This window comes from Embiotoca jacksoni, unplaced genomic scaffold, assembly GCF_022577435.1.
Source record: "Embiotoca jacksoni isolate LCO1_2020_lvr unplaced genomic scaffold, fEmbJac1.0.p SCAF_14, whole genome shotgun sequence".
Classification (NCBI taxonomy): Eukaryota; Metazoa; Chordata; class Actinopteri; family Embiotocidae; genus Embiotoca; species Embiotoca jacksoni.
In genome coordinates this window covers 4,691,966-4,700,696 of record NW_027185274.1, presented here as the reverse complement: position 1 = coordinate 4,700,696, position 8,731 = coordinate 4,691,966, and the positions used below count along the sequence as shown (strand labels likewise).

Here is an 8,731-nt window from a genome sequence, read left to right as displayed (position 1 = left end):
CTGCCTATTTGCAAGAGGATGGGACTGAGCTCCTCCACACTGTAGAGCAGACCACAGAAAATAGAATGGATTTGGGGTTGCGGTCTATTTTTTTATGTTCTCTGTTCCTCTCGGCTAAAGCCTTATTGTATTTTTATTTTAGGTTGTTTGGCGAGTAAGTAGCTCCGCACCCGTCGTTGTAGAAACATGGATGTGGTGTCAAAATTATCGTCTCTTTTGCGAGAAGTGTGCTGCGGTTGTTTTTGGCAGTTTCTGAAATATTCAACGATTTATGCACAAAACGTTTTTAGACAAGTGGCAAGATAGCTAAATACCGACAGACAGAAATTGCCCTTTTAACCATGAACTAATTGTAGAAATGTTCTGTCTCATTTAGTATGAACATCAACATGCAGTACAGCAGAAAAAAAAAAAAAACTAAATTTCAAAGTAAAACCTGAAAGACTTCTTGGCATCTCTTCAAACTGCTTCAACTGATCCACAAAGTGAACTTACATGTTACACTTTTAGCTTTTAAGCAGCAACAAACAGAAAAGGGTAAGAAGTAGTGACAGTTTCTATGCCCAAGTCTGAGACTGTTTTGTAACTGCACAGCAAATCATAAGCAACAGAAAATAATGTATGTTCTTTGACTACAGTAAATGCAAAGATAAATAAATAATTCATGTTACTAAATGTTTGATGAAACACTGCAGAATTCACAACTGCAAAATGTGTTTACCTCCAAGCTATGCCCGCATCTGTGTGTTCGCAATGCATGCTTTTAGCCACACCACGCAAGTACATTTTCCAGATTCTGACTGGACCATTACTCTTCTTACTAGCCACTGCAAACCTCATCTGCTCTGTTCTTCTGTTTATCCCTTTTGGTTTTGCAGTAACAACACCCTGTACTTCACAACCTCATATGCAAGTGTTTGTGTGTTGTGAGCCTACTCAGTCAGTAACTAAATGAAAATGGTAAGATAAGCAAACCATTTGTAATGTCTGCCACATAATAAAAACGACCTACAATACAGTCTGCCTACATCTCTTGAGTGACATGTGAGAGACGTGGTTTAGTGTTTTGCTGAAAATAATTTGAAGAGAAACAAGGCAAGGAAAGAGGACAGACTAAGAGTTTAAAACAAGATGGATAAAAATGATGCTGACTGTACACAAAGTGCATTACACCGACACAACACCCACACAAACACACAAAGTGAACAGTCCCTTCACAGTAAATGTAAAATTGCAACAATACAAGCAGCTCTTCCCAAACTCCAACCTGTTCCAGTTATAGTCTTTAAAATATGACCATCCAATATCTACTACGACAGAGCTTCACCTATCCGCCTCAGTACAAGGTCGGCACTGACAGTAACAAGGCCAGCACCGGTATCTGGTGGGTTCAGCTGTAACAGGAACTGGGGAAGTTCACACAATAGTCCAACAAGGTCATCCACACTCAGTAACACTTCATACATTTTTTTTTGGTCTATCTTTAACTGCTATTTTCTTAAAGAGTGATAATGTGCATCTTCCACAAAGAACTGGTGACTATTTGGGCAAGAAGAGCTGCTGGTTACTTCTTATTAGGATTTTCTATTGAAACATATAGGCTACTTATCGGTAAAGGAAACCTGTGTATAGAACACAGGGTTCAACATACTCGTGATAATAATGCACAATTCGCTGATTTAAATAAACAAAGAATACGAAAGCCACTAAGATGCAAATGGTGCTGGAGACACTGCAGAGGAGGGTTTTGTTCTTGTGCTTCTGAAGGAGGTCATTGGCAGCACTTACCTGTAAGAAAAGAAAAAAAACACAAAAAGCGTAGGTCCAATTAACAGGTGCATAATGAATGGTATGTTCAAGGCAAATTCCTGAAATAAATAATTATTAATATGTATAACAGAGGGTTTAGTGTTCTTTAAGAAAAAACTGCTCACAATGATATCACCTTGTAAACTAAAGCAAAGTAGATGTTTTACTAGGTCTGTCACAATTATGACATAATAACCTGATCCCAATTATCTGAGATGACAGCAATTATTTTGCATAATCATTTCCATTCATCTGGATGAAAACCACTGGATGTAACAAAGACAAATGTCATAGTTATGTTACTATTTCCACATTGATTTGCACTGTTTGAAGTTTAAGTGGTGCTCTTTTCATGACGTGATGTTATCACTCCTCCATTTTCTGCTATATAACCTGAGTGGAAAATCAGTGCCACCATAGTACACTGTTTACTTTGATGACTGGTACATGTCATTGTCATTTATATCTTTGTCTATCTCTTCAGTAAAAGACTTTGTATGATAAAGTTGATTTATGCCATATGTGCCCTGTGTGATTTTAGTTTACAAAGCTAAAAGGTCTGTATTATTTAGTTATGGTTAGGGTTATATTAAAATTGTGGAATAAAATGAACATTAAAATGTAATGACATTATCAATTGCAATTGATGACAATTAAGTGTCAACTAAAATTGCACTCGGACTGAGATAACTACTGTGGGAAATGACTGATTTAAAAAAAAAAAAAACTTCTGAGAAGAAGAAAACATTCTTATGATATACCTGATCTTTACATTTGTGACTTTGACAATAGTTGAGGACATCAGTTTGCTTCAGTGATGTTGACAATATTATGAATATACTGTCAGACTGAGGAAATTGTTGATAATCAGTGATCTGAAATGGTAGTTGGTTTATATAGATAATTATTTAGCCCAGTGCAGAAAAAAAATGATGGACAATATATTAATTTCATACTTCACACTCAAAATATCCTGTTTCTTCTTTAAGGCAAAAGACAGTCTCTCAGAGTCTCTCTCACACACACACACACACACACACACACATACACACACACACACACACACACACACACACACACACACACACACACACACACACACACACACACACACACACACGCACGCAACCTTGATAGAGGCATTTTCCATATATAACCTACTCTCTACTGTGTATGCTGGTTATTATAACTACAGCAGTCAGCCATACCTGAAAAGCACTGTAGCAATTTAAAGAACATTTCCAATACAATGAACAGAGAAAAAGAGAAAACAAGAACGTGACAGAGTGGAATCTGAACTCAATCATGCTAAATAAATGACCTGGCAAACTGATCAATACGGGTACATTTATGTTTGAAAATAAGATGCCACTGTTGTGTCTCTTTTGAGAAAGTCCTTGTACGAGTTTTCATAATAACAAATAATTCACTCACAAAGCTTTTTTTGTTTTTCTGTCTGGGAATGAATGGTTCCCTGATATATTTATTTACACATTTTTTTCAACACCACCTTTTTTTTTTTTACATTTATCTCTTTCAGTCTTTATTGTGTAAAACTGAATCTGATTGTAATAGTTCAAAGCTGCAGGGCTAGTGAAAATAGAGACACTTTAGCTGGGGTCTGGTAGAATAAAGGTATTTTTTTTCTCCACTCAGCCTGATATAAAATATTTAACAAGATGAAACTGTATTGCATCAGTATTCATGAGTGGCCGTCACTTACTGAACTTGTGACTTTGTGACTAGTTTGTGCTATTAGACAGTATTGAAGTCATCATTTAGTTGAACATATTTTCAATGAGAACTAGATAAATGGAATTCACGAGGGAAGCAGACCATGTATCAAAATGCAGAAATGAATAGAGAATCCATCATTCATCCATTTTAAGGTACATATTTAAGATCCAGGGTCAGAACAAGGTGAGCAGAGCAGCCACAACTTTTTTTTTTTTTTTTTTTTTTTTTTTTTACAGCAGGTTGCCAGGGTATCTTAACAACATTTACAAATGGAGGACTCAGCTCACTGTGTGCTATGGCCTCCTTCAGCTATAATACATTAGATTAACCTGCATTGTCTCCCTTGGGAGAAATTTGTCTTGGGCATCCGATACAGCACAAGTGATGCAGCAGCACAAAGCCTCTCCATACATGATATATGGCTCTAACCTGCATAAAATATATATTATTATTCGTGAGTCACGCTGCACAAAGCTGGACAAAAATGAAACCAGGAAGGGGGATATTTTTTGTTTTTGTTTTGCTACATTGTGGAGTTAAGCTCCTGTCAAGTAAGATCTCCTACTGGTTCGAGTTTCATTTATCATGCCAATCAGTGATTGTTATTGATTACTAAACTGGCTTCCTGCTGAACCAGAACAGCAAAACAAAATGTACACCTTATGATGACAGGGGTACAGGACCAAGAGAAATGACTGGGTCAACAAAAAAGTGTATCTTTGAAAGAATGGAACCATTAAGGTAGCTGTAAGATTGTATTTCTTCCTGGACCTTGAACTAAAACTTGTCACCCAAAATGCAAGGAAGCAGACATGATTGTCTGGCAGAGACAATAGACTGCACACCTCTCTCACATAGTCCCTCTTCCAGTAGCCTTCACCTCACTAACAGCCTCTTTTCATCTTCATCTTCCTTCGTCTTTTCTCTCTGAGTGGAAAAGAAATCCTCATGTACCAACTGCTCCTAATCTAATTTTTCCTCCTCTGATCCTCTGCTCACTTTTTTCTGCCTCTGTCCAGAATAAAACTTCCATTAGCGTGACTATGAAGGAAATGCTTTCAGTTTAGGGCACAAGGAACAGGCTTTATTAGGTCAAATCAATAAAAAAAAATAAAAAAAAAAATACAAAGTCACATACCATCTTATCCACAAAATGTCAGTTGTTTTTTTCTGATGACTTATTGTGTCTTTTGACCTTTGAAAAGCTAAAACAAATAGGGCAACAGACGTTTTAGCACTCTTAGATTGTTTTTATAAATACTGAAAATTGGTTACGTTTGCTATGCACTCCCACAGCTTACCATAAATCGAAGCAGACGGCTGTTACATGTAGTATAAACACAATGTCATGCTCAATGCCGCTTGGAAGATGTGGACATCCAACCAACCCAAGCATAGCGTGGTCATACTCCCAACCTCTCCCAGTATCTGTCCTCCTCCGCAGCTCATTTGTCTACGACTTCATCATCCTGACTCTGACCAGCGAACTATGTCAGGAAAAAAGGGACACTCTTCTGTCGCAGCCCAGTGAATGAGTGGCAGTAAAATCCATCTATTTTTATGTGGACTAAGACAGACCAACCAACATCATCTGTCTCTTTCAAGTCTAACTGCATGAAGAAAAAAAAAAAGGAATAGCTGTGGGTTGTTAAACTTTTAAACAACTGACTTGTGATTATTTGAATAACTTTTTAATCACTTAATCTGAGTAGATTGAATGGTTGTATTAATCACATTAGGCTGAAACGCTATGCAGATTTTCAATCAGCTCCGTCACCATGCTAATGAATAACATTGTGATATTTGGCTGTGTGTCTGAGTGGATCACTGCTTCTTCCTACCCCCAATTTATACTCCAATACTCAGAGACTCTTTGCTGATTATATGATCTTTTAAATTGGGGAGAATTTGTGTTTTTGCATGACTGCCACACCTGAAAAAATGTCAGAGAAGATTTGAAAAATGTCTCAGTGTTCCTGGTTTATGTGTGTTCAACCCTCAGGCGGAAAGCCCGAAGGATATCAAAGCAACACGGCAAAATGGATGACGATGATCACAGCACAGCCAAAGGTTATCTGTAAGACCAGTGCAACGTGTGGAGTGAAATATATCACCTGTACATGTGCCTCTAGGACTGAGTCACATCCACAGTGCCAGCTTGTCATGTTAAATCTCCATTACTGTCTGTGCCAGTCTTGTATTTCACCTCTGGGACAGATTTGGCTCTTCACTCTGCTGCTTCTATTCTGGCCTCTCCTACTGTGACAGGCGGCTGCTTGTCCTTTGCCATGGCAAGAGGCTGTTCATGCCAGACAACTGGTTGAATGGTAAAAATATTTCTACCAGACAGTTTTACTAACCTCTGGCAACCAGCAGTGTTTACGGCGGTGTAGATGTGCACTGGGTTGTGTTTTGTATTTTCTTCTCTGGCCTCCTGCCAACAGTGTGTCTTGACCTTTTTGTGGGTCACAACCACGAACTGGAGCCCCTACTGACACTGGCAGCTTGATGCAAAACATTAAAACAACAGACCCTGATGAACCTGTGGAGAGTGAACATTGGGTGTGTAGACTTGGCAACTCATTGGGCAGAACAACTGAAAATACAGACACACACTTTTCTTCTTTGGAGTGAAGGAGAAACACAATTTCAAGACGTAATCTTGAGCAAAACAGATGAGAATCGGCTGCTAAATGTAACTTGACGGTGATTAAATTTGGCATTTCAAACGCTAAAAGCGAAGATCCCTGCAGAATGTGAAAACAGCTGAAATAAAGTATTTAGAGTGAAAATCGAAATCCTTTACACCTCACTTGTTTAAGCAATAACACATTGAAGCCATTGGGCTTCTGGGAAGAATAAATAAATCATGAACAAAGAGTTTAGTTGTCTGCTAGTGTTTGTTTGTATTTGAGCTGTTCATCTCCTCCCACCACTCTGTTGCTAATGTGGCCTAGCCCAGTGTTTCTCTACACCCTCAATGTCTCTATTAGGAAGCTATTGTGTCTTGTCAGGTGATACTGTATTTCACATAGTTCATATATAGATGAACAGTAATTCCAAGAAAATATGCATTTACATTTCACATTTGGCTAGAAATCTTCACTTTACATACGGTGTAGAAGGGGAGAGTGCTCGTAGCAAAGTTGTTTTCTTTATCTAAAATGAACCAATGTCCCTGAACACCTCAGATGGTAGCTATCACTAGATGCTACAGTTTATCGATGTTACATAAAGGCTTCACAGACAGGTAGGTGGCCAAGAATTAGTTTGAAAAGAGTGAAAAATACTTATAAGATTTACTCATATTACACTGAAACGGAGTGGTTTTATTTGGGCAAGGCCACCGGGCTGCGTGTGGTAGCCGAAAGCTGTGGCTCAGCGATGCTGAAGCGATTTACTACGACATGGGTGTAACAAAAGTACAGTCTATTCATGCATTCGCCTACCGTAGCCAACGCCAACATTACGGCTAATTCTTACCGGTAGCTCTGCACAGCATGTCTTCATCGCACACACACTTGAACTACTCTCACAACAAGCAAGGAGAACATGACCTCCTCCCCCCCCCCCCCCCCCCCCCCCTCCCTTAGCTCCTGGCCAATCACAGGTGGCTGTCCCACCCTTGCTCAACGTCATAGCTGCAGGAATGACTGACAGGTCTCACAGCTTATCTAAATACAGCAACAACAAGCATGAACACTTTAACATTTTGAACAGTTAGCCTGACATGTCACCCAGGCCGTTACAATACTTTATTGATAAACTATCAAAGAAAAAACTCTACCATTCTATGACAAAATTAAAGCTGAGTTGAGCATTTTTACAGCGGTGGTATGCAGCTGTTTGATTAATATGTGATTCACAGCAAGCTGATTTAAAATCCATAATATATGAAATATATGTATTTGTACATAGATACATATATGTGGCCCTACTGATTTGTGCTAATACAAATTACAGATGATATCTCCACAGAACGTGCATTAGTCCATGCCTTGAAGTAGTGTTACTCTGAGGAACATGCCTCTTGGTTGAGACAGGGCTGGCTGAGCTAAACACCACCTCCACCATCGCCTGGCATGACCAGAGGCATATGAATACGGTATGGTGAATACATGGATCTGGCAATGCTGTATTAAGGATTGTTACCAGTCCCTGCATCCTAATGGGCCGAGACCTCGGGCTAATTTTGAAACTACAGAGGATCAACTTCAGGCGATTGTCACGGTGATTTATCTTCTTTCACTTTAAAGTTCATATCTTGGTCTTTATAGGGGCTAACCATGCTATAGCTTTTCTTTTTTCTTCTTCTTCAGTCCAGGCTATCCGAATCTTTCATAATTTGTTTTGATAATTCTTACATTTTATTGAATTAATATATATATGTATATGACTTAGAACTTTTTCTTTTTAAATGTGCTTAGTGTCTGATGGAAAATAATTGTTCATCATTGTTATATTCACTTACATCTTGCACATCTTTTGACCACAACTTTTGTATCATTGCTATGCAAATAAGGACATAAATATGTGTCTTTTCCAAATCATTTTATGGAAATTGTATGGCTTCTTTTGACAGTGACAGTGGAGTTTGACAGAACATGAGGCGGGAAGAGTTTGTGAATGACAGGAAAGCACTGTCCGGGAGGCCAGGTGCCCCAACTAGGGACTCACATTAGGGGCATTCACCCATGTGATGTCTGTCCCTAAGACAAACATTTCCAGGTGATTATATACTAATGAAAACATGATTATTAATGGAATGTTTCATTTCTGCCAACTAAATCCCACACACTGGACCTTTAAGTCAGTTCCATAATTATATTTATTATATGCAACACTCATATTAGCCAAATAAATGTAGATGTATGATAAAATATATTTTTTTTAAATTACACTGCCCTATTCACTGCATTACCATGCACTGTGTAAACCTGCCTTAGATGTCTGCTACTAGATAATAACAACCCAACAATGTTTGACCACATTAAACAAACAAAAACAAAAAAAAGATAAATTGGCATTGGCCCACATGAACATAGAGCTGTGTGAGGAGGAATGAGGAGGTTGGGGAGGGAACAGAGCAAAAGAGAATGAGAGAAGCAGCCATTTACTCAAAACAGGTAAAGCATTTAAAGATATTTACTATACCTTCACACAAAGTCATGCCCTGATTTTTAAA

General features: G+C 38.4%; 1 long non-coding RNA gene across 1 annotated transcript; it reads right to left on the bottom strand.

The window, feature by feature from the left end:
* Positions 1 to 1,239: 1,239 nt before the first annotated feature.
* Positions 1,240 to 7,068, bottom strand: LOC138196889 (uncharacterized). The gene is made up of 3 exons (XR_011178161.1): positions 7,030 to 7,068; positions 5,907 to 6,088; positions 1,240 to 1,788 (listed from the first exon to the last, which is right to left on the bottom strand). It is a non-coding gene; the product is annotated as an uncharacterized lncRNA (long non-coding RNA).
* Positions 7,069 to 8,731: the final 1,663 nt, after the last annotated feature.